This window comes from Coptis chinensis, chromosome 4 (genome assembly GCF_015680905.1).
Source record: "Coptis chinensis isolate HL-2020 chromosome 4, ASM1568090v1, whole genome shotgun sequence".
NCBI lineage: Eukaryota > Viridiplantae > Streptophyta > Magnoliopsida > Ranunculales > Ranunculaceae > Coptis > Coptis chinensis.
In genome coordinates this window covers 43519496-43536731 of record NC_141459.1, presented here as the reverse complement: position 1 = coordinate 43536731, position 17236 = coordinate 43519496, and the positions used below count along the sequence as shown (strand labels likewise).

The 17236-nt window shown below is 35.9% G+C and overlaps 1 long non-coding RNA gene across 1 annotated transcript; it reads right to left on the bottom strand.

Moving 5' to 3' along the window:
* Positions 1–2580: 2580 nt before the first annotated feature.
* Positions 2581–3531, bottom strand: LOC147503590 (uncharacterized). Its single transcript, XR_015220213.1, has 2 exons — positions 3368–3531; positions 2581–3275 (listed from the first exon to the last, which is right to left on the bottom strand). It is a non-coding gene; the product is annotated as an uncharacterized LOC147503590 (long non-coding RNA).
* Between the last annotated feature and the right edge of the window lie 13705 nt (positions 3532–17236).

The window sequence follows — 17236 nt, the reverse complement described above, 5'->3', positions numbered from 1 at the left end:
CATTCATCTTTTTTTCTTCAGAATTTCCTCTTAGCTCGTTTTATTTGTCGTTGTTAATCCTTCTTAGGTTGGAGATGTGGTTTGAAACCATTTCCTGTAGGTTTGGCAGGTTTAGCATCTGGACATTCACCATCGCAAGGTATAAGGACATCCTTTGGAATCGCGCCAGTACCCTGTGTGAACGTTGAGGCATTTGTTGCGTGAAATGAAAGGGAAAAGATAATCAATGAAGCAATGCATAGTAACAAAACCTTTTTCGGTGCCATGGTATAATGAAATTTTTAGTTCGTACAAGAAGTTTAAGTTTAATGTATTTATGGGTATGAATGTATTTAAAGGGGAGAGTTTCCATATGGTAAAATCTGGCTTTACTATGTTTAGTCTCTGGCTTACTCTCAAATTTTTGTGTGAAGGACATTGTGTGACCAGGTCATGTGGAATTTGAACATAAACGAGTTAGTTACCCTATCTATGGCTCAAATAAGTTTTCAACTTTTCATGTAAAGTGAACTTTTAGATAAAAGAAAGCTTAAATGGTCCAAGGCGGTTAGTTAAAAATGATTTAAACAACATGGTTATTTGCTCCCATATAGAGATGCCATTTGGACAACAGAGAAACCAATCAACTTATCTACCGTGGGTAAATACTGTCAAGCCAATATTTCAGCCTGTGATTTCATGAATAAATCGAGATGTCGACATAATAGTCGATATCTCTCTTAAGTTTAAGTGTTGCAGGTAAGAACGGGAACAGAAGAAGAAGGTAGAAGAAGATGGACACGCGTCAGTAAATAATTGGACATCAGTGAAGAAGGAAGACTATATAATGATCGAATCCGAAGAGAGAAGATCATTATGTTCTTCTCCACCAAAAACTTGTAAAACAGAGAAAAAAAGAGATTTTGTAACCGCCATTACTGATCAATAAAAAAATTGGGCCCGCTTCAAGGCAGAAGCACAGTCAGTGGAAAAGCTAGACAAATCCAAGATGACGGTAGTCATGGCCTTCCAAACTGGTCTAGTTCCAACATCGGATATGCATAAATACTTGCTGCGCAAGGATGTTAAAAGTCTGCAAGAATTATATGACAAAACTGAAAGGGACATTGGAGTAGAGGAAAGAATCCAAGCAGTTATTGTTCAAATCGTGCTTCAAGTATCAGACTCAGGAATGAAGGAAAATGATACTCGAGATCGAGAGTATTCGAAACCAGATAAGAGGAGATCTTATGATGATTATGCAAGAACAAATATATAATCCACCTCCACAAAGAAGGAAGTATGAGAGGACACTACAAGAAGAATTGGATCCAAAGAATTTTGTGACTATCAATACAACACCCGAAGATATATTAAGAAGGGTGGGGAATGAAGATTATATAAGATACCCACAGTATATTCCCAAAGAACGGGAAGGCAAACCTTATTGCCAGTATCCCAAAATAAAAAATCATGAGACAAACAAATGTATGCAGTTGTTGAAAGAGATTGACAGGTTGATGAAGGATGGAAAGCTTCGAGAGTTTAGAGCTGATGTTCAACCAGAAGTAACGGCTACAATACGTACATGAAAAGCCACAAAGGAGTGATACCTCAGAAGAAGATCATCAGAGATAAGATAAGGAAAATTTCGACAGTAAAGGAGGTTCTAGAAGTCAACATTGAGCCTATCTCGGTAAATCCTAGTCTGGTGTCGACCAGCATTCTAGGGGCGACAATGTTTGTACCAGATGATTTATCAAAGGTTATGTTGCCTCATGATAATGCATTGTTAATCACTTTCCGAATATCAAGGTATGAAAGATCCTGGTATCTGTAGAATTATCTCGATACCAGGTCAATGAACAAAGACCCTGGTATATGTAGAATTATCTCAATACCAAGCCAAAGAAAGAAGACCATGGTATATGTAGACTTATCTTGATACCAGGTCAATGGCGAAAACTCTAGGTATTTGTATAGTTATCTTGATATGTATTACAATTAATATTATCTTTCTGTGTGAGTAGTATTGAAATCCAAATATTTTGTCAAATAATTAAATATAGTAAGTACCAATTTATACTATTTATTTGTTATGGTAGTATCGAAATCAAAGATTTCTTTTCAAACAAGCAAAATATGTTAAGTACCAATTGATACTATTTGTCTTTTATGGGAGCATCGAAATCGAAGATTTCTTTTCAAACAAATATATATATGTTAAGTATAAATTGATACTATTTTTTTAGTTAGGGTAGTATCGAAATCAAAGATTTTTTTTCCAACAAGTAAATTTTGTTAAGTACTAATTGATATGAATGTCTATTATGATAGTATCAAAATCGAAGATTTCTTTTCAAACAAGTAAAATACGCTAAGTACCAATTGCTATTATTTGTTCATTATGGTAATATCGAAATCGAGGATTTATTTTTTATTTTTATTTTTTATTATTAATTTTTTTTTCAAAACAAGTATATCGGTTAAGTACCGATTCACACTATTAATTATATGTTATGGTAGTATCCAAATCAGCAATTTTCAGCAAAATATAAACTGCATAAGTATAAATATTAAGAAATTTTTTCAAAGTAAAGATGAAGGAAAGATGAGTTTCATATTCCAAAAGCAAGTAAAAAAGTGTTTCAAAAATAACCCCAACATTGTATGAACAATACAACTTTCAACATTACAAGTTTCAACAAAAGATTACTGCTTAGATTGATGTGCATAGCAGCATCGACCTCGGCAAGATCACGGCCAACTTGTATTAGCTCAGGATCAATGGTTACTGCCTCGGGATTGGTTGGTTCAGTGGTATCGGTATTGGTTGATGCGTCGACTTCGACAACCTCATCCCACTTTCTTCATCTCCAGCTTCAGAAACAGAATCATCATCACCAGCATTCAGTTTATTTTTCAATCAGTTCCTAGGGTAGATGAGTTCTAAAGCTTTTCATAACTTCAACACAGTATTCCATTTGGGAAATGGTTGTAGCCCGCTCAGCATCGGCATCGGCTATAATACGTGTTTTTTCCCTCTCATGATCTGCCTTTATTTTTTGCAAAGTACCCTCCATCTGTTTCAGCAGGCCAATTTTCTCGGCAGCCAATTTTTGAGACTCATCAATAGCTGGTTTCTTGGTCCTCTCAGCAGCTGCCAATTGGGTAGTCAGAAGGGCACTACATTTCTTCTCCCCCTCAAGTGTTTTCTATAAAATTTCATTATTTTTTCTAAATTGACCAAACGAGGCCATATCGACATCGAACTGAGCCACAGCAGCAACCTTCAGCTGAAGTAAGAAAAATTGGATAATAACTATTTAGGAAAATTGGGAAACAATTATAAGGGTTTATACAGCACAGATGGCAGGTGGAAACATACCTTTTCAAACGAATCACAGATGATGTTGAAGCGTTCGTGCACCGACAACTTCGCCATCATGGATCTATCTCGGGGAAGAATAGTATTAGTCACAAGAACCTGACCAAGCCCGAGTATCGGTGTGTCAGCAAAAAGAGAGGCAGAGGTGGAAACAGGGGCGGCTCAAGACAATCAGGGGCCCTAGGCAAAGTTCAAATGCCAATGGATGCGAGGAATTTTTTTGGTTAGAGAACGCCAAATGCCAATGGATGCGAGGAATTTTTTTGGTCAGAGAACGCGAGAGAAACGTTGGAGAAGGCAAGGGAAACAAATGGTTATCTAACATTATTTCATAGATTCCAATGTACGTTATCTAACCCTTAAATAAGGGCAAGAAAAACGATTGTAGACTGAAAAGAAAGCATTGGGATGAATTATATTGGGGCCCCTTGGGCTGCGGGGCCCTAAGCAGCTGCCTATTTTGCTAGGGGGTTGAGCCGGCCCTGGGTGGAAACTTTATGAGGTTTATCAAGATAAAGTTGAGGCTCGAAATGCACAGAAGATGCGGTAGTGGGTCGAGAAGAAGAAGGTTGGCGAGTCATTGGTACTGAAGTAGTAGCGGTTGGAGGAACCGTAGTGGTAGCATTGGTATCGGAAGATTGTTTTCTTTTCCTCTTATTCAGCTCAGCAACAGAGTAAGTTTCCTTATCTTGAGCAGGAGCTTTCAAAGATATATATTTACCTCCAGCTGGCCCTTGGGCAGCCTAAAAACCACTCAAACCAGTGCTCATTCTAGCAGACATATATGTATAAAGCAGGGAATGGTGATCAAACACATCTTGCAGAAGAGCATAATTATAAAAATCAGGAATCTCTTGCTTAATTTTGGGGAAAAGATCTTGAGTCATGATGAGACCATTATTTACATAATCAAAATAACATTGGGGAACTTTATGAGGAAGTTCTAAAGATTTTTTTTTTCTAAAAGTATTAGAAGAACAAGGTTGTAAGGAACCTTGGACGGGAGCATCAGGGTTTTTTTTAGGACCTTGGTGCTGATCCAATTTTAAGACACCACTTTTAAGGACGTATAAAGGTGCAAGATAATTTTTAATATCCTCCAAGACAAGCATATAAGTTGGATTCCCGTAAGCACCAGCACCAGCACCAGTCCTCGTGATTATTTCTTTTTCAGTCCCTTTCAGAAACTCAAGAACTCTAGATGAATTCCTAAGGATTTTTGAAGTAGCAGGTTTATGAACTGGCAACATAGGAAAAGGCGAAATTGAATCAGAGGGAGAAACTGATATAACATATCAAAAATAAATTATGATTACTTAACGAACCTACAAGGTTGAAAACTCTGTGCCTCAAGGGCAGCGTGGCATCGACATCGATATATTCCCATTGTGTAGACACTATGATGGGATAGAGCGGCCAGTTTCTATTGCTATCTTAATTTTCTCTTATAATGCCTACCAGACCATTTTTGTTTCGTTTCTTAGGGGCAAAAGTAACCAGTATATTTTTCGAGATCAATCGTTCTTTTCAATGTACCCTCGACAAAGGTATAATGAATGGTTCATGATATCAGCTAACTTAATTAATACTTCTAGCTCTATACACATCGGCAGATAGGTGAGCATTGTAATAATTACAAATATGCATTAACCTCCAGAAGTTGCCCATGCCTTAGCCAGAAGAGATATCGAGATGATTTAAGACTTCACGATCAAGGTCAGTCAAAGGAACCTCAAGCCTGCAACTAGCTATTTGACCAACAGTGACAATGATGGAACCAATATCGCCACTTTGGAATTTTGTATCTCTCCTCACTCCAACATAGTGTCAAAGCTGAATGGTGTTCCGTATTTGGTAAGCAGCTCGATCAAACCAAGGCTAGATTTGGTCTCTTTGGGAAGCAATGATTAAGCCTATATTGCCATTTGCTAGTATCTTCAACAATGTCACGCTCAGATTCAGAGCTCAGAGTGGCAAATGGATGATAGGGCAAGCCCTCAATGACATGGTTAATCTCCTAGGTTTGTTCATTCTGAATGCCCCTTTGAGATGTCAACACTGAGGAGGAAGAGTGGGCACTTACGTCGAAATCGGTATCTTCACTCGACATTTTGGTATCATTAGAAACAATAAATTTAGAATTAAAACTATATTTCCTATCGGTACTACTATCTTTATCTTCAATACAATCATATATTACATTATTTATAGTACATGCACGCATTGAAGTTTCGAGGTAGTGGCGATGGCGTTCTTAGAGGCGGAATCCGAAGACAATTCATGCAACCTCGAATTCGAAGCCAGAAGTGCATAGAGGAAGTTCGTCTAAAATTACCACAAGTTTTTCTCCTAACTATACTGAAACAAGTAAAAACATAAATTTCAAAATCCCTAAAAGCTAAGATAGTATCGGTAAGCATAATATTTTGAGTATAGATCCTTACCCTAAAAACATAAAACTCGTTGAACAAAGAGTTTGACAGTAAATTATGTTAGTAGCATGCATGACAAGACTTGTGTTCTAACCTGTTTGTTCTTTGCAGAGGTTGGGGTAGCTTTCCAGTTTTGTATTGTCCAAAAAGACAATTCAGGCGGAAGCTTTAGAGTTTTTTTTTAATGGCGGTGGGGTTTTTTGTGTCTTCAAGTATGAATAAGTTAAGAGACAGAAAGTGACAGCGAGTTTTTATACTCGCGATGTTGGGCCTGACTTTTCATTTCCAATACTAACTGCTTAATTATTTAAAATTTTTAATTTTTTTGAGATTCAAAACAGTTTTTTACGGTTAATTCTTGAAATATTCAAAATTTCAAGTTTGAAATTTTAAGGTTTCGAGAGGGGGCGATGTCGTGGGAAAATATCGTCAAGCCAATATTTCAGCCCGTGATTTCATGGATAAACAGAGATATCAACATAATAGTCGATATCTCTCTTAAGTTTAAGTGTTGCAGGTAAGAGCGAGGAAGAAGGTAGAAGAAGATGGACACGTGATCAGTTCTCAAATGTGCATTTTATTACCAGTATATTGCTGCATTACAGTCCCTCTTACGTTTAACGAAAAGACAACTCATAGCTTTTACTGCCTTTTTCAGGTTAAGGAGTATTTCAGACCACTTATCATAAAAGTTGCATCTTAACACCAAAAAGAGCCTTAATCACGTTTATTATGAAGACCAGTAGCTGCTATGGAAAAGTACTAAAAAAGTCAAAGTCAACCAGTCAAAGTCAACGGTCAAAGTCAACATTCAAAGGACTCAAATCAGAATACCAAAGATGGAGGCCTTTATTTCAAATTATAAAAACTTATCCTTAAACCTATTTTGGTCAAAAAGGCACCCATAAAGCAAAAGCAAAAGTGAAAAGGGTGAGGTGTCATGTTTAAAATGGATGAGGGAAAATCTGTAAATGGCAAAAGTAGGGGTATATAAATAAAAAACAAAGGAAAGAGAACTCATCCATTGTCTTAAGATCCAAACCATTTGGTTTGTTTAATTTCTTGTCCTGTTTTTTGATTTCATGTTTTTAATTTCTTGTTATTTCATTCCCTTTATTTCAATCAACTTGTTACTTGTTTTTTGTTTCAATCTTCATTTTGTTTGCTTGTTTTATTTCAATGTTTTAATCTATATATTATCATTTCAATGTTTTATTTAATCTTCCTTTCATGTTTTCAAGTCATTTTAATCTACAATCAAAGCTTTCAAGTTCATTTTCTTAGAACCATTCTAAGATTCAAGAGTTTACCTTTCTTTTTCTATCTCCCTCACTCAAACTCTAAACAATTTAGGATGTACCTTAACTTCTAAACTCTTTTGAAGTATACTCACTACAATATTAAAACTTCAAATGGCGACGCTGCCGGGGATTGAAGGAGTGAGAGTGATTGGTTGAGAATCTAAGAAGGGAGCATCATTCTCATCTTTCCATTTCTATTTTTTTTTCGTCATTTTTTTATTATTGTTTCTCTGTACTGAGACACTTTTTTGTAAAACAGGTTGTGGGACAACAAAGGTGGAGAGGGGTTATCAAACAGGCGAAAGACGACCGCCGTCCACTGGCGTCGGCGGGCGAGCTCAACCGCCCGACCACCTCAACAGACGTGTGTGCAATTTTTTTATAGTCCAGTTCCTTTGTGACAAGAAGTTGTACTCCGAGCCCGGATTTTGTAATAGAGTAGGAGAAAACAGTGGAACTTGTTTGTAATAGTTAGTGGACAAAAAAAAACTTGGTTTTTGATTGATTTCTTATGGTGAACTTGAGTTAAACTTGGTTTAAGTTTAATACTTACCAATAGATTAAAGTTTTAATTGCCTAGGGAAGTTCAAGTGTGTGAGGCAAGTTGTGGATCATAGCTCACTGATAAGAGCCCAAAACTGTAGTTTTAAACCCTTAATAATCATACTGTTAGACCAATTATGTGAATAATAAGTAAGAGTTAATACTGATTACGTGTTTTTATGCATTTCAGGCTTCAAAGTCCATTATGTGCAGAAATGTGCCACTTTAGCGAGATAAAGGAGCAAAAGTCAGTGAGAACTTCCGAATGCCATATCTTTGGACTCGGACCTCCGAATGAGGCCTACCTTATGTCAAAACGACCGGCTCGGAAAAGAGCTTTGCAATGGTCCAAGCCTTGACCCAATCAGAGGAGCAAAAGTGGACGAAAAGTCTGTGGAAGCCAACTGCAGCCGAGAGGGCCTTTTGGATCGAAAAGAATTGGGTTTTGGGCCTGATTCTCGCCCAAAACATGGCTCCAAGCCCATGCACGATTTTTGGATCTGGATGTATAAAACAAAAGCTTGACTCAGTGTTAATGGCAGTCAATGGCAGTTAGGTTAGGTAGATAGCTTAGAATAGAAAGTAGCCATTAAAATAGCTTCTAGATCTAGATTTAATTGTTTTATTTAATTAGTTTCAAATCCTTTATTAGATTAAACCTTTGGATCTTGTTCTTCATTTGATTAGATCAATAAAGTAGTGTCCTTTATCAATTTCGTTTTGTCATTTACAATTTATTAGATCTAAATTCAATTCTTGTTACTATTCAATTCTTAGTTATTAATTAGATTCCATTATTGTTTAATTAAGTAAATTTCAATGCTTTATATTATGTTTAGTTTTAATCTAAATGGAAATGATTGGAATGATTCAAGGCTAAACCTCCATTAGAGGGGGGTTGAGAAGCCTTGATGAAAGCTTGATTCCGTTTAACATAGAAGTCGTCGTAATTTCTATTCCACGCCGTAAATAATTAGTTCACCATGAGAATGGGTTTAATTGTTCACATGCTAGTTATAAATTGGTAGAAATGCCATGTGTAATTAGGGATTAGGAAGAACCGATTGTTACGTGTAGCAGTTCAATTCGATTACTGACGACTTCTTAAGCTAGTGGATTAAGTTGAGTTAAGGTGGAATCAATCCCCTCTAACTCCTTATCATCGAATCAACGTAGCATTCCCTTAGTTGTCACGATAATCGACTAGTTGCATTTCATTGGGGTAGTTGCATCGTAGTCTAGTTGCCCCCGTAAAAGCTCATTGACTTTAAGTAGAGTATTGAGACTAGAAAACAAGCATACGGAAGGACTAAGAGTGGAACGAATCACTCTACTCCACTATATCGTCTATTGATCGAGAGTAGAAAATATCTTTGATAAACAAAGGCTCACAAGTCTAGTTTTAGTTTACTTACGTTTTGAATTCATAGTTCATTTCGTAGGTAAACTACTCATTTTAGGTTTATCAAATGGCGCCGCTGCCATCTTAGTTCACTTTCGTATTGTTTTCATAGTGTTAGTACTGTTTTTAAAGTCCCATTTCACCCACCCACCCTTGTTTGAATCATACCGGGGTCGTCCATTTTTAGAGTTGAAAAATTCGAGCAAAATTTACACCGAAGGCCTCCTCATCTCCTCGAGCCACCCACCCTATGTTCTTGGACCGAGCCGACCACCCCCATATGGAGCTTGACCATACCCTTAAAACAACGTAAATTGAAAATAGCTCGAAAGCCGAAGGCCGCTTCTATGCGAAGGCCGAAGCGCATGTTTAAAATTTTCGGATTTCGACGGTTTGATTCGAACTTTGCTCTTTCATATTTTTCGTGTTCTAAACTGCTATATACACCGAACAAAGCGTAAACAAGACGCTATTCATAAGCCGAAGCAAGGACACAATCGGTATTCCTTTCTTCCACACCTCGCGATCTCCTGTTAGAGTTTTATACTAGTTTATCGAATTGTTTGGAGTGTTGCATGTTTAGTTAAGCTCGACTTAGTCTTGCATGAGATTAAGGTCCGGTAGAACAAAACACCTAACGTAAATACACAACAACAAACAACAAACAAGTCTATCTAGTATACCACACACTACACCTCTAGCTACTATTTTTACACACACCACCGATATAATGGGGGAAGAAAGAGAGACTCCTCTCTCGGACTTCTACAAAGCCTTGAGCGATAGCCCCAAATCTTGCATCGTTCTAGCAGACCCAGCGGGGGATTTCAGAATCCCTCCAAATATTTTTAATTTGTTACCCGTTTTCATGGTTTAGACCATGAAAAACCTTATCAGCACATGTGTAGGATTGAACAAGTCTTAACAACATTCCACCATCCTACGGTTGGTACGAACAAATTAAATTAAGGGTATTCCCTTTCACCTTAGCCGATAAAGGCGTCTTGGTTAACCGCCCAAAGCCTAATTAATTCAGGACTCGTGGGCTAAACTTGTTCAACCGTTTATGGAACATTTTACCCACCCCTAAAGACGGATGAGATGCTTTCCAAGATTCATTTCTTTCGACAAAATCCTCATGAATCATTTTCGAGGCTTGGAATCGTTTCACCGATCTGCTTATAGAGTGTCCACACCATAACCTAGCAAAAGACACGTTAGTTCGTTGCCTTTTTCAAAGGACTTCAACATCACCATAAAGAAGTCCTTGACATAATGAATGGGGTAGTTTCTTAAGTAAAGGAGCCTCGGAGGCTTATAAATTTTAGAAGACCAAACTAAAAGCGAAATAATAATTGGGGTAGTGATGATATCCCCCTTCGGCTAGTTCTTCTTCAACAGCTTAAGGCGCCGGGTATGTTTGAAATTAAACACGATTCGAGCTTAAAACTCTAATCGAATCACTCACTAAAAGGTAGAGGCCATTTCTGTACAACAAAAGCCTATCCCCGTCATGAATGTAAATTCAAATCCATGTAGTTTCTGTTGGAGTCTTGAGCATCCCGACTCCCACTGTCCTATAGCCTATGAACAGGCTTCTTCCATTAATAGTGAACCTAACGCCCCTTGGAGACAAAATCCCAACTTCGGTTGGAGAAATAACCAACAAGTCACACCTCAAGGGTACAATAATCAATATGTTAGGCCAATGCACAGCTTTAACCAAGCTCCACTACGACAAGGACAGGGTCAGGGTAATTTTAATAATTATAACAACCAAGTGCAACTACGACAAGGTCAAGGTAATTATAATAATTATAATGCTAATAGAGGTATCGTTCCGGTCAATAATAATTATCAGAATCCACCTATAAATAATTCACGTGAAATAGTTCCAGTCATACCACCCGTGACTACTACACCCACACAACCGGATCGCCTCGACACCTTCATACAACACTACACCATAACAGGCTATTTGCAACGGCAAAAAAGCGTTGCTAATAATTTTTGCAACGCTTTTTAAGCGTTGCAAATATGGCGTCGGTAAAAGCGTTGCAAATAAAAATTTCCAACGCTTAAAAAGCGTTGCAAATAGAAATTCAAAGCGTTGCAAACAGAAATTTCCAACGCTTAAAAAGCGTTGCAAACAGAAATTCAAAGCGTTGCAAACAGAAATTTCCAACGCTTAAAAAACGTTGCAAACAGAAATTCAAAGCGTTGCAAACAGAAATTTCACAAACGCTTTTTAAGCGTTGGTAATTTGTTAAAATTTTTACCAACGGTTTTTAACCGTTGCAAAGTTGTTAGTTAATTTAAAAAAAAATAATTTAAAATTCGTTTGTAACGGTTATAAAGCGTTGCAAATTTGTTAGTTAATTTAAAAAAAATAATCTCATTTTTGTAGCGAGACCAGCTAAACCAATTTGGTGGTATAACACATTAATATCAGTTCCCTAGGAGTAATAAAGTTTTGTGATCAAACTGCTATCACAACACCTATTTCCACTTTTCATTCAAATCAAATTCATCACAACATCATCATCTACAACGGTATACACAAAGCTATATACCCTCGAACCACCAAATAACCCCAAATAATAAGATCTCATACGGACATACCACTTGACAACAAAATGCAGAAAAACAGAAACACATTCAAAATAAACAAAATCCAAACTCACCGTGGCTTGAACATATTCATCAAATCCATCCAAAGTGCAATCATGATCAAATTCACTTTTCGAAAACACAACATTATTATCATCCCACTCTTCCTCAATCAAAGGCGCACCATAATGCTCCCCATTTTCGCCCCGTCACTTTTCCTAAACACCCTACACAAAGACAAATGCATCCTTCCCCCCAATTGCAAATTTCAAGAACTAGATGGTTATAATCTTACATTGCACAAATATGACAAAGCTAAAGAAAATATTAAGCCAAAACTGTAAACTATCTAATGAAGCCAAATTTGCGATTGGAAAAAAAAGATGAATCCAAAATTTGAGAAACAAATATAAGGAAAGACAAACATAATAGGTATAGAAGCGAGATCATATACAACAACGACTAATCCAATAAATTATTTGCTGAAAAGGAATACACTTAAATAAACATATGGAATTCACGTCGAGTTTGATATATAATTGGTGATGGTTTTCGTGTTCATTCAAGTGACTGAATACAACATAAGGAATGCATAACTGAACATCGTAATCCAACATTGCTCTACATGATAATCAACAATATCAAGCAAACATATATGTTTTGCCATAGTGCAACAAAAGTAGGCAAAAAAGATTGCTAGGAAAGATGGACAAACTCACCTGGCCAAGATCCGCCATTGTGATAACTCCATGGCGTGTTCTTGGGATCACTACCTATCACAATTTTCCACCACTCTTCCTCCGTGAGCTGGATAGGAAATCTTCATGGACATTTCAGCCAACTAAATCATCCCAATTCCTGACAAACAAATGCATGATGGACTCTAGTTTTTGTTTCTTCACTTGCGCCCTTTTGTAATTAACTCATAACTATTTATTTTTATTTTGGTCGAGTTGAGGGTACCGCGGGGGTGGTCGAGTTGAGGGTACGCCAGCGGTTGGTCGAAGTTGAGGGTACCTTTGGGCCCCCTAGCTCCGCCAATCGAATGTACCAAAAAATAAGACAAATAAAAGTTTCCGCGGAGAGATAACAAATGATAACAAATGAGTGGCACCATGAAGAAATATTATCTTAAATAGTGTCTTACTAAGAAACTACAAAATTCAAGAATTTTACCGGGTAGGACCATCCTACTACTAAATACCAAAATGTAAAATCGGTAGAACATTGTCCATTTGTCGATAATGAATTTTATTTGAAAATAAGAGGTTTTTCATAATGGAAAATGTTGATTTACCACCATATTTTCAGTTTTACAAAGGATTAAAATTAAAATAAGAATAAGAGTGACAAATTTTAAGCCATAAAAGAAACAAACAAATTAAAAGGACCGACAAAACTTAAAAGCCATAAAATTCAAGACATCCAAGGCAATTTTTCATTATTTTGAACATTGAAGTAGATTTTGCATTATAGAGCTTCTAAATTTATTATTATTCTTTAAAAGCAAAAAAAAATATGATATGGATGGCACATAAATATGGAAACCTCTCAAGTATACTATATCTTTCTCATTAGGATAGACTTACAAGATGGATTGAAGGCTCATCAAAGAAGATGTGGGGTTTTAAAATCCGCTATCCCTTTGCAACTTTACCAAATTTTCCCCCACCGAGTATAAATCAAAGCAAGAAAACCAACATATAATATAGGTTCAACCGTGTTCGAAAGCAGTTTTTATCATGAATGTATTTAATCAGGAAAGATAAACCCAAAAACCTAGCGATTCTAACTTCAAAACACTAACTAAACTAACTAAAACAACCAATACACCTTTCCAAATGTTAAGTTGAACCCATTTGATTTTTTTTAGGGTAGTGATATTGACACCTACCTTATTTCTAACAAGACTTTACTAATAATCCCCACCAATACAAAACCAAAACCTAGCAAATACTTTATTAGTAGACCCAAAAGGGCTTAAGGGAACATCCAAAAACTAGAGTCCATTATTTTTTCTTCCCCGGTCACTTATATTAGACACCCTAGATGATTTATTCTTTAAATTTCCATAGGATGCTTTCATATCCCCCAGGAATTTATTGGAAAAATGTTCTAGCTCTCAGTGATCCCAAGAACACCCAAAATTACAAAATCCATCTTGGGGCCCTTTGTCCATCTTTGTACTATCTTTTGCCTATTTGTAATGCACTAATGCATGAAACATAACTTTATTGTTGATCTATTCAACAAGGTTGTTGAGAAAACAAGACTATGGTTTTCTAACCGATGCATTCTATGTTGTATTTCTCATGGAATGAATTATCAAAAACCATTATATTTTCATTATCTTGAGAAAGATTTCCATATAGTTTTGTTAAATAGCATTCCTTTCCAAAAGCCCCAAACCCCACGGGTTATTGGATTAGTCGCTAGGCTATCTCACCTCTATGGCATATTAAACCTCATTGTCCAATCCTTATAACCAAAGAGAATTTAACAAATTTTGAAACATTTTTTTTTCCCATCGGTAACAAAAAAAAATTAAAGGCATTTGTATCTTTAAATAGAGCACAGCTTTGGCTTAATATTTTTCAAATTATCCTAGAAATCTAAAATTAATGGTATTCAATGCCGAAAGGCGCCAGAAAACAATAACCATCTAGTTACAAAATTTGCGCGGGGAAACGGAAAAGTGTTACGGAACTAGGTTAGAAAAGTTCCCGAAAATGGGGAGCATTATGATAATGGTTGACTTGCCAATGCCATTAACCAACCATTGTAAAGTGAAAGCCAAATTCATTTCATTATAACTTAGACAAAAGGGAAAGAAAATAAGTTGGATTTTGTTTATTTTTGAAAAGGTTTCTAACTCCAAATGCCGATTTTATTTCAAATGACAACGATGTCCGGAGTATGAGATAATTTGGGGTTATTATCCTTATTTGCTATATAGCTTTGTGTATACCGCTATACCAAAGTTCAAATTTGATTTGAACCGTAAGTGAAAATATGGACCCCTGTGATAACCAAAAGATCATCAAACTTTATTACTCCTATGACACTAAAGCATTATAATGAATTGGTATATAAGAGCAAAAAATGAGATTATTTTTTAAATTACTACTAAATTTGAAAAGACTTTATAATAGGAGTAGGAATACGGTAAATTATTTTTTTAAAATAACATACAACTTTGGCAACGGTTAAAACTATCTGGTAAAAATTTTAAACTATAACACAAAAGCCGTAAATAAAAATCATGAATAGATGATATAGATCCATCTTCGAAATTTAAGCATTTCTCTTAATCATAATTTTTTTCTATCAATTTTTGAAATTTCGGTTTTGATATTTTGATATCTATTTGCAAGTCCATTTTAAAAATTTGAAAAGTTTAACATATTTGTAGATGTCTTATCATCTTTTGAGAACCCATTTGAAAATCGAAGAAAATTATTAGCAACACTTTTTTAACTTCGCTATAAAGATAGTTCAAACTTCAAACTCATATAAGCCCATTGTTAAGTATTTGGACCTGGGTTGCTTCATTCAGATAATGCACCTTACCAGAAAACTATAGATACGACCGCAGCTTCCGCAGAGGGGCTCAGTGTTAACTTACTCCCATTTTATTTGTATAGACATTTATGGGTCTAGACATGATGCAAATCTAGTTTCAATGACGCTGCAAAAGTAAAAGTGATATTAAACCTACCGTCGAAAATGTGCTTCAAAGTTGGTTTTCTACTTTCTCCGGGTTGATTTTGTAGTCCTCGAAAAATAAAATAAAATAAAAAATAACACCGACTGATCAAATCATTCTAGGGCGTTTTTTCACCAAGGTTACGGGTTTATTTTTTCCTCCTTTGATGGTTCAATGTGCATGTCTTTTTTTGCCATCTTGCACATCCCGATCAATGTTTTTTGAAAGAAAGGATCAAGCTTACGATTGCCTATGGATGGAGAGGTTAGCATGATCAACAATTGCTCGAGATTATTTTTACAACACGGTTCCCCGATAGTCATATGCCCAAAATTCTTTCCTTTGGAAAGTGTGAGACTCCAACATTTTCATCCCTACACTAGATCGATACACATTATTTTGAAGGAAGGGATAGAATATTTTCTCAAAGATGTAAAGGACTACCATAGTAATGTGGATATTAAAATCTATATGAGGAATTTGATAAAACGGAAGATTCAAATGGCAATTTTACCCTATCAAGAACTAACTTGCAAAACATCCACCTCGATTCCACTTCCTAGGAATTCAAATCATACACTTGCACTCGATCCTTTTGTTTCTCCCTAGCTTCATAATTTTTCTTAAATCCTCCTAGCAAACAGATAATTGTATGGACAAACTATTTGATACCTTCATTTTCAAAGAAGTTACACACACAATGAATGAGTTCGTGGATAAAACCACATCCTCATTTGGTACAAACCAAAAATCAACAACAAATCCATATCCACCATACAACCCTCCACACCCATTCACTTTTCCACACTTATTTACTAGAACAATTACTATTCAAAAATACCAAAATAATAAAATGCATGATAGGTTACACAATAGTATAATCATCATGCCCTTTCATTCCACTATGGAGTTGCACGCAACATAAATTATTGAAATTAAATGGTGCTTGATTGTGTTTGATATGTTTTTTTCAGATATTTATATATGGAATGATCCACAACTATTTCAGGTTGTTGATATATGATCAACTCCGATGTCCATACTTGCTATGTTTTATAGATAAAATATCTCGATAATATTCATTTAAACGACTCAATTTCTGTGTTTGTGCAATTCAAATAAACTTTAATATATTGCCAAGTGCACCATTAAGGTAACCGGCCCTCCTATGGAGTGTGTGGCTGTAAGTGACAGATCCTAAGTCCACGGTTCACATAGTTCAGAAGCCTTCCAAGTCTTGCATGTTTTTCTCGGATTTTTGAGTATGTTTCTAAATGGTGTGAATTATGTCTTTAATGCCATTGTTTTTCCTCCTAAAAATAAAATAAAAATATAATAATAAATAAAAATAAACATAGTAAAACCACCATGTTCAATTTTACACCAAAAGACCCATCAAAAAAAAATTTCTTAGATACCAAGTAAAAAACTTTGTTTGGGGTGGGGACACTAACTAAAAAATGTTTAAACCCATTTCTAAGACACTAACTAAACTAACTAAAACAACCACTAGCACACCATTTATGCCCCCCCTGCCGATTGACATAATCTATTAATTTGCTATTATCCGCATTGTTCAAGATAACCAACAAGAGTCATGCATATCTAAGCGAGGCGTTTTCCATTATCTCGATGTCATCCTAAGTCGAAATAGAGTGTTTTATGGATCATTGCAGGAAATTCCATTCCATCATTTCCATATCTCATTCGCAAAAATCGGACCGAACAAACGTAACATTTTTGATTTGAAATTGAAAAAATCAAAAAATCAAAATATGAATGATGGTAATGGGTAACAACTCAAGTTCATACAAAGCAGAGCTACGAGACAGCCATCAATTTACACAAAGGTCACAAAATCAAACATTTAACCAG